Source organism: Leucoraja erinacea, chromosome 10 (genome assembly GCF_028641065.1).
Source record: "Leucoraja erinacea ecotype New England chromosome 10, Leri_hhj_1, whole genome shotgun sequence".
NCBI lineage: Eukaryota > Metazoa > Chordata > Chondrichthyes > Rajiformes > Rajidae > Leucoraja > Leucoraja erinaceus.
In genome coordinates, this window is record NC_073386.1 from 60,962,579 (window position 1) to 60,981,372 (window position 18,794).

The following is an 18,794-nucleotide window of genomic DNA, read 5'->3' on the forward strand; positions in this document are numbered from 1 at the left end:
TCCTCCAGCACCTCATTTACTCCACGCTGAATATAATTATTGTAGATTTCCCTCTTTTTCCGAACCAAGTGTCCAATTTCCCTTGAAAACCATGGCTCTTTACAATTTTTACGATTTCCTTTCAACCGAACAGGGACATAAAGATTCTGTACTCTTAAAATTTCACCTTTAAATGTACTCCATTTCTCTTCCACATCTTTCCCATAAAACAAACTGTCCCAATTTACTCCTTTTAAATCCTTTCGCATCTCCTCAAAGTTAGCCTTTCTCCAATCAAAAATCTCAACCCTAGGTCCAGTTTTGTCCCTCTCCATAATTATATTGAAACTAATGGTATTGTGATCACTTGACCCGAACTGTTCCCCAACGCATACCTCTGCCACCTGACCCATCTCATTTCCTAACAGGAGGTCCAGTACCGCCCTTTCTCTAATAGGTACTTCTATGTATTGTTGCAAAAAACTATCCTGCACACATTTTACAAACTCCAACCCATCCAGCCCATTTACAGAATGTGTTTCCCAGTCTATGTGTGGAAAATTGAAATCTCCCACAATCACTGCCTTGTGCTTACTACTAATATCTGCAATCTCCTTACATATTTGCTCTTCCAATTCTCGCTCCCCATTTGGCGGTCTATAATACTCCCCTATAAGTGTTGCTACCCCTTTCCCATTTCTCAGTTCCACCCAAATAGCCTCCCTAGACGAGCCCTCTAATCTATCCTGCCAAAGCACTGCTGTAATATCTTCCCTGATAAGCAATGCAACACCTCCACCTCTTGCCCCTCCAATTCTATCACACCTGAAGCAACGAAATCCTGGAATATTTAGTTTCCAATCACAGCCCTCCTGCAACCATGTTTCACTGATCGCCACAACATCATACTTCCAGGTGTCAATCCAGGCTCTAAGTTCATCCACTTTTCTTACAATGCTCCTAGCATTAAAATATACACATTTAAGAAACCCACCCTCTCTTATTCTCTGATTATTTTCTTTTTCTACTCTCTCCCCTACATTTTGGGTCAGAGTGCTACCATTCTCTGCCCCCTGCTTCACACACTGACTGCTAGCTTTCCCAATTTGAGTCCCTCCCCCCAACCATACTAGTTTAAAGTCTCCCCAGTAGCCTTTGCAAATCTCCCCGCCAGGATATTGGTCCCCCTTGAGTTCAAGTGCACCCCGTCCTTTCTGTACAGGTCGCACCTTCCCCTAAAGAGGTCCCATTGATCCAGAAACTTGAATCCATACCCACTGCACCAGTCCTTCATCCACTCATTTATCCTCCACCTCGCTCCATTCCTACTCTCACTGTCGCGTGGCACAGGCAGTAATCCTGAGATTGTTACCTTTCTAGTCCTTCTCCTTAACTCTCTACCTAACTCCCTAAATTCTTCTTTCAGGACCTCTTCTCTTTTTTTTACCTATGTCGTTGGTACCTATATGCACCACAACCTCAGGCTCCTCTCCCTCCCATTTCAGGATTTCTTGGACACGTTCAGACACATCCCTGACCCTGGCACCAGGGAGGCAAACTACCATCCGGGACTCCTGTCTGCGTCCACAGAATCGCCTATGCGACCCCCTGACTATAGAGTCCCCTATTACAATTGCCCTCCTCTTCTTTTCCTTACCCTTCTGAGCAACAGGACCGGTCTTTGTGCCAGAGGCCCGGCCGCTGTCGCTGCCCCCAGGTAGGCTGTCTCCCCCACCCTTACTCAAGCATGAGTACTTATTTTCAAGGTGTACAGCCACCGGGGTACTCACCAGTCCCTGCCTCTGCCCGTTGCCCTTCCTAACTGTGACCCAGTTTTCTGTCTCCCGTGGTCTTGGAGTGACCACCTCCCTGTAACTCCTTTCTATGACCTCCTCGCTCTCCCTGAGCAGGCAGAGGTCATCGAGTTGCTGTTCTAGGTTCCTGACACGGTCCCTTAGGAGCCCCATCTCGACGCACCTTGCGCAGATGTGGAAGTCTGGAGGGCACTCCGACTACATGACCTCCCACATCTGACATCCAGAACAGTAAACTGCCCTGGCCTTCATTCTCCCCCTTATCCAAATACAATAAAGCCTTACCGGGATACAAGCCAATCAGCTGCTTCCTCTGGTCCTCTTCCACCAATCAGAGGCTTCCACCAGAATCAGAATCCTTCTCTGGAAGTGAGATGGAACGTTGCAGATTTGGGTAACTCACAGCTCCAGGTAAGTCCTCCTCTCGCCAACGGCTCCCCGGGCCTCTGTAGAAGCAAACCCCGCGCTGTTTTTATACTCACAGCTCCAGGTAACTCCTCCTCTCACCAACGGCTCCCCGGAATTTGAATAACAAAAATTATAATAAAAATCCAATGATACATAGTACAATTAGAACTTGGAAACAAATAAAACAGAACTTAAAATTAAGAAATCTATCTCTGCTAATGCCAATAGCCAATAACCCTTCGTTTAAACCCTCAATTATAGATAAATCATTTACCCAATGGGAAAGAACGGGAATCAAAACGCTCGGAGACGTATGAATTAGGGAAATTATTACCATTTCAACAATTACAACTGAAATATAACTTGAAAAATAATCAATATTTTAAATATCTTCAAATCCGTGATTATCTGAAAAAATATACAAAAGACTATTATAATATGCCCCCAGACTTATCAGATGAAGCCATGAAGATAAAGGCTGAATCAGCAAATCTAATATCGTACTTATATAATATTATATTGAATATAGAAATACCTACAACAGATAATATTAGAAGAGACTGGGAACAAGAACTAGCTATAAAAATTTCAAAAGAGAGCTGGGATAAACACTTATTATATGTGCATAAATGCTCGATCAACGTACGACATACTCTAATCCAATATAAAACATTACATAGACTATATTATTCAAAAACTAAAATAAATAAACTTTTCCCCAATGTCTCACGCATTTGTGATAAATGTCAGTTACAAGAAGCTAACATAGCGCACTCTTTTGTTTTATGTATAAAAATTCAAAAATTCTGGAACAAAATATTTGAAATCTTTACAAAATTATTTAAAACAAAACTACTACCCAAAGTAGAATGGATCATTTTTGGAATATCGTAAGGTAACCCAGAATTAAATATGTTTCAAAAGAACTTACTTAATTATGGGCTAACAATGGGAAAAAAGCTTATACTTAAATTTTGGAAAAATGCTCCAATACCAACAACAAAAATGTGGATTTCAAACATGTTCGAAACACTACACTTGGAAGAGATGAGACTCCTCCTAGCAGGCAAAGCAGATCACTTCCAAAAGACGTGGTCTGCATTTATGGAACTATTACAAGCATAAGCTGCAATAATAAGTTAAAACATAAAGGCTACCAGGACCTGGTAACGGGGGGTATAAAATAATTTTAAAATAAAAACACGGTTGGTATATCCTTTTTTGCGGAGTTTTTTGTTACAATAGAGCGATTGATTTTCCTTTCTTCTTTTTTTTCTTTTCTTTCTAGGGTCTTATTTATTTTCTTTACTTCCTTCTCTAATTCCTTACCTAAGGGGTTCCTTTCTCCCAACACTTTCCTGCACCTTCACAATTCTTGCTTACTTTCCTTACTTCTTTTGTTTCTATCTTTTTTAAAGCTTAAAAAATGAAGTGGTACAACATAATGTAATAAGATATATCTGATGTGTATTATTGTAATTTACTGTACTGCTAATAAAAATAAAATAAAAATAAATAAATAAATAAATAAACTTTATTCGGCACAGTCATCACAGGCATATGATACAACAGATCAAAACATAATCAGAAATTACACTATATCAAATAATCATTATAGTACAAATGTGCATTCATTGTTTACAATACTCTCAACCCCACGCGGTGACCAGCGCCCACGGAATACCTCCAGAGTACCCGTGGACACCGCGTGTTCCCTCTCCAGGGACACACGTGCACGGACATAGGCCCGAAAGAGGGGCAGGCATCCGACTCTAGCCTGACCCTCGACCGCCCGCTGCCTGGACCCGCCAATGGCCATCTTGGCCAGGCCCAGGAGCAAACCGACAGGGAAGTCCCACTCCACCCCCCCACTTGGCTCTCCCCACACCCTGCCTTGTGTCCAAACACAAGAATCGTAGGACTAAAATGCAACCAGAGCTTGAGGAACAACCCTTTCATATATATAACAATAGGAACAAACTCTCTTCCTGGCTGCAGAAAATACAGGTGGTAGACGAGCCCATGAACCGACTCTAAAGTTTATTACACGCTACCGCTCTATGCAGCACTCTCCACCCCAGGTCCCCAATGTAAAGGGGGACAACTCCCTTATAGATGGACCCCCACTGGGGACCTTTCCCACATTTGGGTGGGAACACAGACTGCCATGGTGTGTCAGGGCGGGAGATGAAGGCAAGGAGGTGCAGAAAGTACAGGAACATTCTGTACAGTGAGCGTCTCTTCGCATCACGAAACGGCATGCTGGTCATCTCAGAGAGGCGGCTCAGGTTGTGTGGAGCCGGTTCCCAAGAAATATCCCAGAGTCGAGGCCCGATGAGCAGATCTGATGATGCGGGTGAAAGCTCATTCAGAACCACTCTAGGCACGCGCCTTTCCTCGACACTCGCCATGACAGAGTGAGGACCGGCCACTCCCGCAGCCGCAACATCCCCTTCCCCTCGTGGAGTGACACGCTGGCTGAAAACAGCCAAATTCCTCACTCTTAGCACATCCCTGTAGAAAACAGGCAAGCCCCTTAGGGCGGGTCGACTGATGCCCGCCACCGGGAGCCGTGAGACCCCCCTTAGGCAACGACCCCGACGGAAACAATACGTGGCCAAAGCATGCCATATGGGGGGGTTCTCTACATACATGTACCTCCGCAGAGTCCTGAGACGGAGAGCCACCACCTGGGTACGCACGCATACCAAGGACTGGCCGCCCTCCTCTAACGGGAGACTCAGAACCGCTGCGGAAACCCAGTGCTTCCTATTTCCCCAAAAGAAATCCACCAGCTTCCTCTGTAAAGCAGTTACAAATATGGAAGGCGGGACAAGAGTAGCCAGCCGGTACCATAACACGGAAGCCACCAGCTGGTTTATGACCAACACCCTCCCCTGAAAGGATAGAACTCCAAGCAGGCCTGACCAGCGCCCCAGCCGGGCAACCACTTTCGTCTCCAACTCCTGCCAATTTGCCGGCCAATCATCCTCAGTGGGACTCAGGTACACTCCCAGATAGAGGAGGTGCGTGGTGCTCCACGCAAACATTGCCATCTCCTCTGGCAGGGAGTCCACCTGCCACTGACCCACTAAAAGTTCAGAGCACTTGCTCCAATTAATCCTGGCAGAAGATGCATCCGAGAAAATCTTCTGGCAATCACGCATCCTCCGCAGGTCACCAGGATCGGTGAACATAAGGAGTACATCATCGGCATAGGCCGAAAGAACCAACTCCACCCCTGGGCCCGGTAGGGCCAGGCCTGTCAACCTCCTCCGAAGACACAGGAATGGCTCCACACAGACCGAGAACAACTGACCCGACATGGGGCACCCCTGACGGACCCCCCTCCCAAAATGAAAGGGAGCCAACAACACACCATTCACCTTCACAAGGCACTCCGCTGCAGCATACAAAAGCCAGACCCCGGGCCACAAAATGCGGTCCAAATCCAAACGCTTGCAACATCCCGAAGAGGTATTCATGCTCTACCCTATCAAAAGCCTTCTCCTGATCAAGAGACAGAAAAGCAGCTGACTGACCAGTACCCTGGGCTAGATGAATCAGGTCCCTAACCAGGTGGATGTTATCCTGAATGGACCGGCCAGGGACTGTATAGGACTGGTCAGGATGAATCAGTTGAGACAGCACAGAGCCCATGCAATTCGCCATCGCCCGTGCAAGAAGTTTGTACTCTGTACATAGGAGGGAGACCGGGCACCAGTACTTCACCAAGCGGAGTTGCCCCTTCTTGGGCAGCAGGACAACAACTGCTCTACGCCACGAGAGGGGCATCTCCCCTGTCGCCAGGCTCTCCCCCAGAACCAACATGTTGTCACCCCCAGGATATCCCAGAAAGTTATAACATACTTTACCGTCAACCCATCCAGCCCGGGGGACTTACCCCTCCTGAGCTGATGCAATGCACGAGTCAACTCCTCCAAAGATAAGGGGCCATCAAGAAGATCGGCCACCTCCCTTTCTACAGTTGGTAGACCCTCCCACAGGTCCTGCTGAGCCTCCCCGCTGAATCCACCTGCGGAGAACAGGGACCCGTAAAAGGACCTGACCAGGGCACTAATCCTCTCCGGATCAGTGACAGAGGAGCCATCGTCTGCGAGAATCTCTACGACCTGTTTGCGGGCTCCCCGCCCTTTCTCCAGAGAGAAAAAGAAAGGTGAAGCTCAGTTCAGATCGTGCAGCATCTGGACCCGCAACCTCACGTAAGCGCCTCGGGACCGCTCAAGTTGCAGGTTCCTCAAGGCTTCCTTCTTCTCCTGAATTCCGCATTCACAGGAGTCATCACTAAACCGACCCAGGCGAGACTCTGCGTCCAGTAGCTCCCTCTCAAGCCTCTCGACCGCAGAGTCCTGCCGTCCGGTCGACCCCCACGTGTATTCCTTATGTGTATTCCTTACCTGAAATTGGAGAGTTCAATGTTCATACCGCTATTTCAGGAAGTCCTTGCTTTCTCACTCTTTCCCCTCCCCTTCCCAGCTCTCCCACAGCCCACAACCCACTGTCCCCGTCTCTTCCTTTCTTCTCCCCCCCCCCCCCACACTTCAGTCTGAGGAAGGGTCTCGACCTGAAACATCACCTATTCCTTCGCTCCGTAGATGCTGCCTCACCCACTGAGTTTCTCCAGCATTTTGTCTACCATTCGTGTCTAAACCCATGACTATAAGCTTCAGGGAAGAGCATCTGCTGACTTTACCTGGTCTTGTTATGTGACTCCAGGCCCCCAGTTATGTAGCCGACCCGTATCAGCTCTGAAATGGCCCTGGGAAACATCCAGTTCAAAGGCAGTTGTGGACGGGAAATAAATGTTAGTTCACTTCATTTGCACCTCCTCCAACCTCATCTACTGTATCCACTGTTCAAGGTGTGGACTCTTACACATCTGTGAGACCAAACGTAGACTGGGCGATCGTTTCGCTGAACACCTTCGCTCAGTCCGCCTGGACCAACCTGATCTCCCGGTTGCCAAACACTTTAATTCCCCATCCCATTCCCACACTGACCTGTCTGTCCTGGACCTCCTCCACTGTCAGAGTGAGATGAAACACAAATTGGGGGAACAGCATCTCATATTTCACTTGGACAGCTTACAACCCAGCAGTATGAATATTGATTTCATGAATTGTTTCCATGTCCCAGCTACACTAGTCCCACCTGCCTGTGTTTGGCCCACATCCTTCCAACCCTGTCCTATCCATGTACCTGTCCAACTGTTTCTTAAATATTGGGATAGTCCCAGCCTCAACTACCTCCTCCGTCAGTTCATTCCATACACCCACCACCCTGTGTGGAAAAGTTTACCTCTCAGATTCCTATTCAATCTTTTCCCCTACACCTTGAACCTATGTCTTCTGGTCCTCGATTCCCCAACTCTGGGTAAAAGACTCTATGCATCTACCCAATCTATTCCTCTCATGATTTTGTACACCTCTATAAGATCACCATTCAACCTCCTGCGCTCCAAGGATTAGAATCCCAGCCTACGTAACCTCTCCCTATAGCCGACCCTGATATCCTGGCAACATCCTCATAAATCTTCTCTGTACCCTTTCCAGCTTGTTGACATCTTCCCAATAACATTGTGCCCAGAACTGAACACAATACTCTAAATGTGGTCAATGACATATAATAGACAATAAACAATAGGTGCAGGAATAGGCCATTCGGCCCTTCGAGCCAGGTCTATTGTCGAGCCAGCACCGCCATTCAATGCGATCATGGCTGATCATCCACAATCAGTAGCCCGTTCCTGCCCTCTCCCCATATCCCCTGACTCCGCCATCTTTAAGAGCTCTCTCTTAAAAAATATCCAGAGAACCTGCCTCCACCCCCCTCTGAGGCAGAGAATTCGAACATGACCTCTCAACTTCTATACTCAATACACTGACTGATGAATCCAATGTGTCAAAAGTATTTTTGACCACCCGAACTATCTGCGACTACACCTTCAAGGAACCATGCACCTGTAATCCTAGATCCCTCTGTTCTACAACACTCCCCGGAGGCCTACCATTGTCTGGTCATGCCCCAATGTCTTTTCCCCGAGGTGTGTTCCTCCAATACCTGGCCCCATGGGCTTTCCTGCAATGTTTGGCCCTCTGACCTATGCCATTTGGATCAGGTGCTGGAGTTGACTCTTCAGTATCAGTTGTATTCTTTTCGGAACCTGTTCATGTACTCCTCTCCTGATGCGTTTTAGCCCAGTATCTGGTGTATTTGGTGCACTCATAGAGTCATAGATTAATACAGTGCGGAAACAGGCCCTTCGGCCCAACATGCCCACACCGGCCAACAATGTCCCAACTACCCTAGTCCCACTTGCCTGCACATGGTCCATATCCCTCCAAACCTGTCCTACCCATGTGCCTGTCCAACTGTTTCTTAAACGATGGACTACCTCCTCTGGCAGTTTGTTCCATACACCCACCAACCTCTGTGTGAAAATGTTACCCCTCGATTCCTTTTAAATCTTTTCCCCTTCACCTTGAACCCATGTCCACTGGTCCTCGATTCCCCTACTCTGGGTAAAAGACTCTGTGCACCCACCCGATCTATTCCTCTTAAGATTTTGTACATCTCTATAAGATCACCCCTCATCCTCGTACGCTCCATAGAATAGAGACCTACCCTGCTCAACCTCTCCCTGTAGCTCACACCCTCGAGTCCTGGCAACATCCTGGCAACATTCTCAGCTGAAGTCCCTAAAGTGATGAGTAAAATGATGATCAACTCCAAACATTTCATGTTTTTGTTATTTTATTTTATTTATGCAAATGAAAACATGCAGTTCAGCAGAAAAATTAAAAAATAAGCTGCAGACAATGAGTTAAACAACATCTGCTTTACAAAACCTGATTGAGCAAGTCCCCAAGTATCAGCCCCTCCTCCACCACATTGCTTCATGTTTCTTTTCCCCTCTCCATGCCCCCTTCTTGCTCCACAATATCAGCGCATCCCTCCCCCTCCCACACTCCCCTCTTCTCCTTCACTCATCACATTCCCATCTTCTCCCCTTTCCCAAACATTAATCCTGCCTTCCTCTCCCACTGCTGCATGCTACCCAATCAAGTGTCTCATACTCTGACATTTTCCCACTGTCATGTCCTATCCTGCCTTCCCACCCCACCCCCCCCCCCCCCCCCCCCCCCCCCCCCCCCCCCCCCCCCCCCCCCTCCCCCCCCCCCACCCCCCACCCCCCGCCCACTCGCCCCACCCCCCTCAGTCCCAACCCGTTTCTTCCCCAGCATCCCCAGTGCATTTCCAAGTTTATCTCCTGTAATGAGCGTTTGCAGAGCAGTAGCCTCAGATTGCCGAGTGAGTGAGTGAAAGACAGGGAGACTCCATTTGTCAACGTCAACAGCTGCATGGTGATCTCTTGAGTGAATGTGGCGTGTGTGTCGGCTGGTCATTGTTGCACCTGTAATATACACAGGAAAGTTAGATATTGTGTGTGACAAGGTGCAGCACAGATGGTGACCTGCAGGGACAGGCAAACTAAATAACAGACAGTCTGTCCTTAACCTCAGAGATGGACCCTCATGGACAGGGGGTCTGCAACATTTCTAGAACCCTCGAGGATTGGTGGTCTGTGCATGTGTGTAGGAGATGGACCCTCATGGACAGGTGGTCTTTCATTAGTGGCCCAGGTCAACTCTAAGGGATACACAGTCTGAATGCCAGTTGTGGGCTGAAGAGAGGTCCCGTACTTGGGCACAGTTTCCAGATACGGAGTACCCTGTTAGTTGTAGTTTAGTGATACAGCATCAAACAAGCCCTTCAGCCCAGGGAGACTGCGCCGACCAGCGATCCCTGCACATTAACACTACCCTACACACACTAGGGACAATTTTTTTACATTTACATCAAGCCAATTAACCTACAAACCTGTACATCTTTGGAGTTTGGGAGGAAACCGAAGATGTCGGAGAAAACCTACGCAGGTCACGGGGAGAACGTACAAACTCCATACAGACTGCACCCGTAGTCAGGATGGAACCCAGATCTCTGGCACTGTAAGGCAGCAGCTCTATCGCTGTGCCACCGTGCCGCCCAAAATTTGATATGAATACAACGTTTGTTTGATTTCCTTGTTTGAGCCCAGGGTCATTGCCCCAAATACCCAACGTTCTATGAATGTTTGCTGTATCAAGGCCCAGAGGACAGGAGTAAAGTGGAAAGGTTCAAAGACCAGGGGGATGTGAAGGGTCCCATAGAAACATAGAAAATAGGTGCAGGAGGAGGCCATTCGGCCCTTCGAGCCAGCACCGCCATTCATTGTGATCATGGTTGATCACCCCCAATTAATAACCCATGCCTGCCTTCCCCCCATATCCCTTGATTCCACCAGCCCCTAGAGCCCTATCTAACTCTCTCTTAAATCCATCCAGTGATTTGGCCTCCTCTGTGGTAGGGACTTGCACAAATTCACAACTCACTGGGTGAAAGAGTTTATTCTCACCTCAGTTAATGGCCTCCCCATTATGGCCTCCCCATTATTCTCAGACTGAGGCCCTTGGGTCTGGACTCGCCCAACATTGGGAACATTTTTTCCTGCATCTAGCTTGTCCAGTACTTTTGTAATTTTATATGTTTCTATAAGATCACCCCCTCATCCTTCTAAACACCAGCGTCCTTCCTCAAATTAGGAGACCAAAGCAGTATACAATACTCCAGATGTGGTCTCACCAGAGCCCTATACAACTGCAGAAGAGCCTCTCTACACCTATACTGAAATCCTCTTGTTATGAAGGCCAACATTCCATTAGCTTTCCTCACGACCTGCTGTACCTGCCCGCCAACTTTCAGTGACTGGTGTACAAGGACACCCAGGTCTCGCTGTACATCCCCCTTACCTAACCTAACCCCATTGAGTTAATAATCTGCCCCCTTGATTTTGCCGCCAAAGTGGATAACCTCACATTTATCTATATTATACTGCATCTGCCACGCATCTGCCCACTCACTCAACCTGTCCAGGTCACCCTGCAACCTCCTAACATCCTCTTCACAGTTCACACTGCCACTCAGCTTTGTGTCATCCGCAAACTTGCTAGTGTTGCTCCTAATTCCCTCTTCCAAATCATTAATATATATGGTAAACAGTTGCGGCCCCCAACACCAAGCTATGCGGCACTCCACTCGCCACTGCCTGCCATTCTGAAAAGGACCCGTTCTTTAATAGTCTTTGCTTCCGGTCTGCCAACCAATTTTCTATCCATGTCAACACCCTACCCCCAATACCATGTGCTCTAATTTTAGTCACCAGTCTCCCATGCGGGACCTTATCAAAGGCTTTCTGAAAGTCTAGGTACACTACCTCCACTGGCACTCCTTCATCCATTTTACTTGTCACATCCTCAAAAAAATCCAGAAGATTAGTCAAGCATAATTTTCCTTTCATAAATCCATGCTGACTTGGACTAATCCTTTTACTGCTATCTAAATGCCCCATTATTAACTCTTTAATAATTGACTCCAGCATCTTTCCCACCACCGAAGTCAGGCTAACTGGTCTGTAATTCCCCGTTTTCTCTCTCGCTCCTTTCTTGAAAAGTGGGATAACATTAGCTATCCTCCAATCCACAGGAACTGATCCTGAATCTATTGAACATTGGAAAATGATCACCAATGCATCCACTATTTCTAGAACCACCTCCCCCCTGGGATGCAGACCATCAGGCCCAGGGGATTTATCATCCTTTAGTCCCAATTAGCCTATCCAATACTATTTCTCACCTAATGAAAATTTCTTTCATTTCCTCTACCCCCTTAGATCCTCTGTCTTCCATTACTTCTGGGAGATTGTGTGTGTCTTCCTTAGTGAAGACAGATCCGAAGTACTTGTTCAACTCTTCTGCCATTTCCTTGTTTCCCATAATAATTTCACCCACGTCTGCCTTCATGGAACCCACATTTGTCTTTGCTACTCTTTTTCCCTTAACATATCAAATAAGCTTTTACTGTCCTTCTTTATATTCCTGGCCAGCTTCCCCTCGTACTTCATCTTTTCAGCCCGTATTGCCCGTTTTGTTTCCTTCTATTGTCCTATGAAAGTTTCCCAATCCTCTGGCTTCTGGCTACTCTTTGCTGTGTTATACATCTTTTATTTTAATTTTATTCCATCCCCAACTTCTCTTGTCAGCCACGGTTGCCTCCTACTCCCCTTAGAATCTTTCTTCCTTTTTGGAATGAAATGATCCTGCATCTTCTGGATTATGCCCAGAAATTCCTGCCATTGCTGTTCCACCGTCATTCCTGCTAGGATCCCTTTCCAGTCTGAAGAAGGGTTTCGGCCCGAAACGTTGCCTATTTCCTTCATTCCATAGATGCTGCTGCACCCGTTGAGTTTCTCCAGCATTTTTGTGTACCTTCGATCTTCCAGCATCTGCAGTTCCATCTTGAACCCTTTCCAGTCTACCTTGGCCAGCTCCTCTCTGATGCCTTCATAGTCCCCTTTGTTCAACTACATCACTGACACTTCCGATTTAACCTTCACCTTCTCAAATTGCAGATTAAAACTAATCATATTATGATCACTACCTCCAAGCGGTTCCTTTACCTCTCGTTCTCTTATCAAATCTGGTTCATTAGACAACACTAAATCCAGAAATGCCTTTTCTCTGGTCGGCTCCATTACAAGCTGCTCTAAGAATCCATCTCGGAGGCACTCTACAAACTCTCTTTCTTGGGGTCCTGAACCTAGCTGATTTTCCCAGTCTACCTGCATATTGAAATCCCCCATCACCACAGTGGCATTACCTTTGTTACATGCCAGTTTTAACTCCTGCTGCAACTTACACCCTACATCCAGGCTACTATTTGGGGGATCTGTAGATAACACCAATTAGGGTCTTCTTGCCTTTGTAATTCCTCAACTCAATCCACAGTGACTCTACCTCATCAGTCCCTATGTCTTCCCTCACAAGGGACTGAATTCCATCCCTCACCAGCAGAGCTACCGCCCTCCTCTGCCCACCTGCCTGACCTTTCTATAGGCTGTATAACCCTGAATATTAAGTTCCCAGGCCTGATCCTCCTGCAGCCACTTCTCAGTAATCCCCACCATGTCATATCTACCAACCTCTAACTGAGCCTCAACCTCATCTACTTTACCTCTTATACTTCGCTCATTGATATACAATACTTACGCAAGTCACCTTTCACATCGATCCCTATTACACTTGGCCATACTCTCCTATCCCTTTACTCCCTTTCCCTTTAACTCCGGCCCTGACTATCCCATTTGACACCCCCCCCCCCCCTTATTGTCCCAGACTGCATCATCTGTTGGCCGTGGTGTGGTGAGGATTGAAGAGTCAGAGAACACAGTGTAGTGAGGAATGGACGGTCACAGTGTGGGGGGGGGTCATAAAGTATCTTTGTCGTTGGTCATCGTTACCTTGACAACAGTGACGAAGGTACTGTAGAGGAAACTGATAATGAACAGGAGGGCGAAGGCAGCAACTGTGAGCACATTGTCATCTCCATCCAAGTCCCCTGGCTCCACCTTCCCTTCCTCACCTGTCAATTCTGTGCCAGCTTCAGGACAAATGAGAAGGTGAGACAGTTAGTTTGCCGCCGATGTTTTGTGAAGATCAACAACGTGTGAATAAAATGAAGGCAACAGGAGGACAGGAAGACAGGAGGCTTGGGTTAGTTCCACCGTTCAATGATATGTGGAGATCTATCACCAGCTCCACTGAGCTGACTTTCCCCCACATCCATTATCATCTCGTATAGTCAAACTCTGCAATCTCAGATATAAAATCACCTTCACACCTGGAACCAAATGCTAACTGTGGAAGGCAATTCCAAACTTCCATGAACCTCTGATAGACACAAAAAGCTGGAGTAACTCAGTTGCACAGGCAGTATCTCTGGAGAGAAGGAATGGGTGAGGTGTCGCATCGAGACCCTTCTTCAGATGCCATGACCCACTTCATGTAGCATGGCTATCTCTAACTTTTAGACCCTGTACTTTGTATAGAGTTGGATTTCCATAAATCAGGGAGATCATTTGTAACCCAGGGAGCACTGTATAGAACTAAAAAATAATTCCTCCTCATCTAGTTAGTTTAGTTTATTGTCACGTGCACCAAGGTACAGTGAAATGCATTTGTTGCATGCTAACCATTCAGCGGAAAGGCAAAACAAGATTACAAATGAGTCATTCACAGTGTATACATACATGATAAGGGATTAATGTTTAGTACAAGGTAAAACCAGTAAAGTCCAATCAAAGATAGTCCAAGGGTCTCCAGTGAGGGAGATAGTAGTTCAGGACCACTCTCTGGATGTGGTGGGATGATTCAGTTGCCTGATAACAGCTGGGAAGAAACTGTCCCTGAATGTGGAGGTGTGTAAATAGATCTTCACAGGGTAATCTATTCTGTTAGCTCCCATTAACTTTGTGAAAACATCAAACAAAACTTCCTTTAGCCTTGTAAATGACAACTTGTTCAGCATCGTGAAAGTAAGCATGCAGGTAGGTACAGCAGGCAGTGAAGAAAGTGAATGGCATGTTGGCATTCATAACAAGAGGAGTTGAGTATAGGAGCAAACGTCCAGAAGCGAAAAATACTACAAAAAGTTCATTGCCCAGTTCATCGCTGGCATTGACCTCCCCACCGTCGAAGAGATCTATCATAGTCGCTGCCTCAAAAAGGCAGCCAAAATCATCAAGGACCCACACCATCTTGGCCACACACTCATCTCACCATTGCCATCAGGAAGAAGTTACAGGAGCCTGAAAACTGTAACGTCCAGGTACTGGAACAGCTTCTTCCCTACAGCCATCAAGCTATTAAACACAATGAATAAGCTCTGAGCTCCGAACTGCAAAAGACTCTATTATTGTTTGTTATTTGCACTATTTGTTATTTATTAAACTTTTTCTTTTTTTCTCGTTCCTCGTTATGCACTATGTTTACATATTCACATATTCTGTTGTGCTGCAGCAAGTAAGAATGTCCTTGTCCCGTCTGGGACATATGACAATAAAACACTCTTGACTCTTCTTGACTCACTCACACACTGCAACACCTGTCCTTCAGTACTAAACTTGCCTGGGCCTATTTTGTGACGGGGTAAAAGATGTGATGATTAGAGTGAATCCCAGCACCGTACCTTGAAAGCTTTTCACTTCCCGGCTGATACTGGTGTTCGAGGGGGGATGAGACACTGCACAGCCGAAGACTGAGCCTTTTTTCCAATCCTCTGAACTCACATTCAGGAAGTGGCTGGCACTGAAAGTCCCCCCTTGCTCCAGAGCAGTCGGTGTAGCGCTGGTGGTGGAGGAGATCGGGGCTCCGTCTTTCTCCCAAGTGACGTTTATGAGGTCCGGGTAGAAACCAGAGAGCACACACTCGAGGATGGCTGTGTGGCTGCGCTTGGTCTCTTGGTGAGTAGATGTGAGAACCTCTTCCTCAAGGGCCTGTCCCACTTACACAACTTTTTTGGCGACTGCCGGCACCCGTCATAGGTCGTTACAGGTCGCCGAAAAATTTAAACATGTTGAAAATCCAGCGGTGACCAGCACAAGGTATGACTATTTGACTCAAGGTACGACTACTCACGACCATACTGGCTTCACCCCGCTACATGTCACCAGGTTGTTGCCTCCATGGGCGTGAGTAGTCTCCTCAGTCGCCCAAGGAGTCGTAACGCCTTTCAGGTTGCCACTGAATTTTCAACATGTTGAAACTTTTTGGCGACCTACAATGACCTATGACGGGTGCCGGCCGTCACCGAAAAAGTTGCGTAAGTGGGAAAGGCCCTTCATGGTAACTAATGTTGGCCGTATCATTGTCGATCTCTCGCCCACCTTTGGCACTTTCTGTCCGTGCTGACACTGGTGAGGATGATGGAGATCGTTGGGCAGAGCACACAACCTCCACCCCGCTGGTCCACTCCTCCACACTGCTCCGGAGTTTACTGCTCACTCTGTCTTGGGTACTTTCTCCTCTCGGTTGGTGGGTCACAGCCCCTGTAGTTCTCTCCCTTCCGCTCACTTGCCAGTAGACTTGGACCTGGCTCAGATCAGCGCCCATTACCACGCACACCACAGTAGCGGTCTTGTTGATCCAAATCTCTTCAGTGGAGGGGTTTTGGATAAAGACAGACAATTCTGCAGATGAGAAATAGGAAGCTTACAAACCGGACAAGGTCTGGTGTTGTCGTCACCGATCAACTGGACTCTGACGACTTGCATTCATTTTCCAGACTCACTTTATTGACGTGTGCATAAGGAGAGCAGCACAGTCCCACTTACCTGCTGCTCTGAAATTCCATTCAGCATTTATACATAGTTTGACCCTTGAAATTATGCGCACACTCTAATTTCTTATAATTGAACACAATACATTTTCCACAACACTTATACAAATACATTAACACTAATGGCCCTGTCTCACGGTGTGAGTCCACCTACGAGTGATCCCGAGTGAAAGAAAAAATCAAACTCGTGGTTGTCTACGAGATTCCAAGTTTATTTTCACGAGTTTAAACGCGTTCCCATGTGTATGTCTAAGTTTGCCATTTACTTCTCATTTCTGCGATGTACCAAGTTACTCTCCCGAGTTACCAAGCTCCTCTCCAGAGTTACTCTTGAGCTAACAACGACTACCGACGTGTGGAAAAATCATCACATGGTAAAAATGATGTCATGCAGTTTTTTTTCACTCTAAAAAGACCCAGCCAGAAGAACGACCTCGACCCGAAACATCACCTATTTCTTTTCTCCAGAGATGCTGCCAGACCAGTTGAGTTAGTCCATCATTTTGTGTCTATCTTTGGTTTAAACTGGTATCTGCAATTCCTTCCTTCAAACTTTTAGAGCAGTTTGTTTCAAGAAACAACCCTTCCAAAATTGCATTCAAAAGTCCACTTGAACAGCATTTGTCATTGAAAGGCAGAGGCTGTTTTGTGTCGGGAGGAACTGCAGATGCTGGTTTACACCGAAGATAGATACAAAAAGCTGGAGTAACTCAGCGGGACATGCAGCATTTCTGGAGAGAAGGAATGGGTGACGTTTCTGGTCGAGTCCCTTCTTCAGACTGAAAAAACTTTCGATCCTTCTCTCCACAAATGCTGCCGGCTTGGCTGAGTTACTGCAGCTTTTTGTGTCTAGTAAGATTATTTTATTCCCTTAATTTATCTCTCATCAAAACGTTGGTAAACTTCTAACAAAAAGATTAGGTAAATTGAACTTTAACGTTATTTTTTCTCCCAACAGCAAGGTCCGTAGACCAGACGGATAGCAGTGTGTGTCTCTCTACTCACCCAGTATGTCCGTCAGAACAGGGATCCCACCATTGCGACTTAAACTGTATAAAAAGCAGCGGCTCACAACATTGCTGATTGGGCAGATCTGCTCAGAAACCACCCCTTTCACACTCACCCCAGCCCTGGAAAACAACATTTTCAGAGCTCTACAGTCACTCAAGCCCGCCAGCGAACCGCTGAATGAAAGACAAAGCTCAGATGTGCTCTTCAGCAGTGGCATCCCAGAGTTTCCCAGCGCCTGGCCCAAGTTTCAATTTACACTCAGGTAAACTGATTTTTTATTTAAAACCCAAATACAATTGGACCTTAATTGTAAACATGAGAATGTTTTCCTATATTGTACGGTAGACTATCATCCAGTGTAGACACCATCATTTATTGGAAAAATATGAATATACAAAAACAGGGGTTAGTTAAAAATTGGAGTCCTATCCCATCTACAGCTCACGTTCTCTTGCTGTGTTTCTAAGAAAGGTCATTAAGGACTTATGTTATGTGTTTTTGTTGGACTGAAACCAACCCATTTACAACATAAAGCTGTGGGTAACCTTTTAGGAGAATACTTGTGATGTAACGAACCAGAAATTAATTTATTTTACATAACACACAAAAATAACTCTGGTCTTAATTACCAATGCAGCTTGTGAACTTATTTGCGGGTGCGGCAGCATCTATGGAGCGAAGGAAATAGGCAACGTTTCAGGCCAAATCCCTTTTTCAGACTGAAGAAGTGTTTCAGCCCGAAACGTTGCCTATTTCCTTCACTCCATAGATGCTGCTGCACCCACTGAGTTTCTCCAGCACTTTTGTCTACCTTTGATTTTCCATCATCTGCAGTTCCTACTTGAACTTGTGAACTTATTTTGTGAACTTCCCCACTGAATGCTTCCTATCTTTTGCAAGCATATTGCACGGGTTAGTACAAATACAGTTAAAACTCTGAATAACAACATGCCATGAAGGAGCTTCCAAAGATTCATTTATCAAGAAGCTAGAGTAACTAAGCACGACAGACGGCATCTCTGGAGAGAAGGAATAGGTGATGTTTCGGGTCGAGACCCTTCTTCGATTTTAAACCTGCATCTGCAGTTCCTCCCCATTTATAATTTTGACATTTATAAAATTCCCATTTATAAAATTATAAAATAAAATCCCATTTACAACATTGTTTTGAGCAATTGTTCCCTAACGTGGACAGACTGGATGGAAAGTGATGCCTGACAAAAATCCCCTGTATAACGCATCAGTCTTCAATAACTGATGTTAATGTGTCGGATATAAATCCTGAGATCG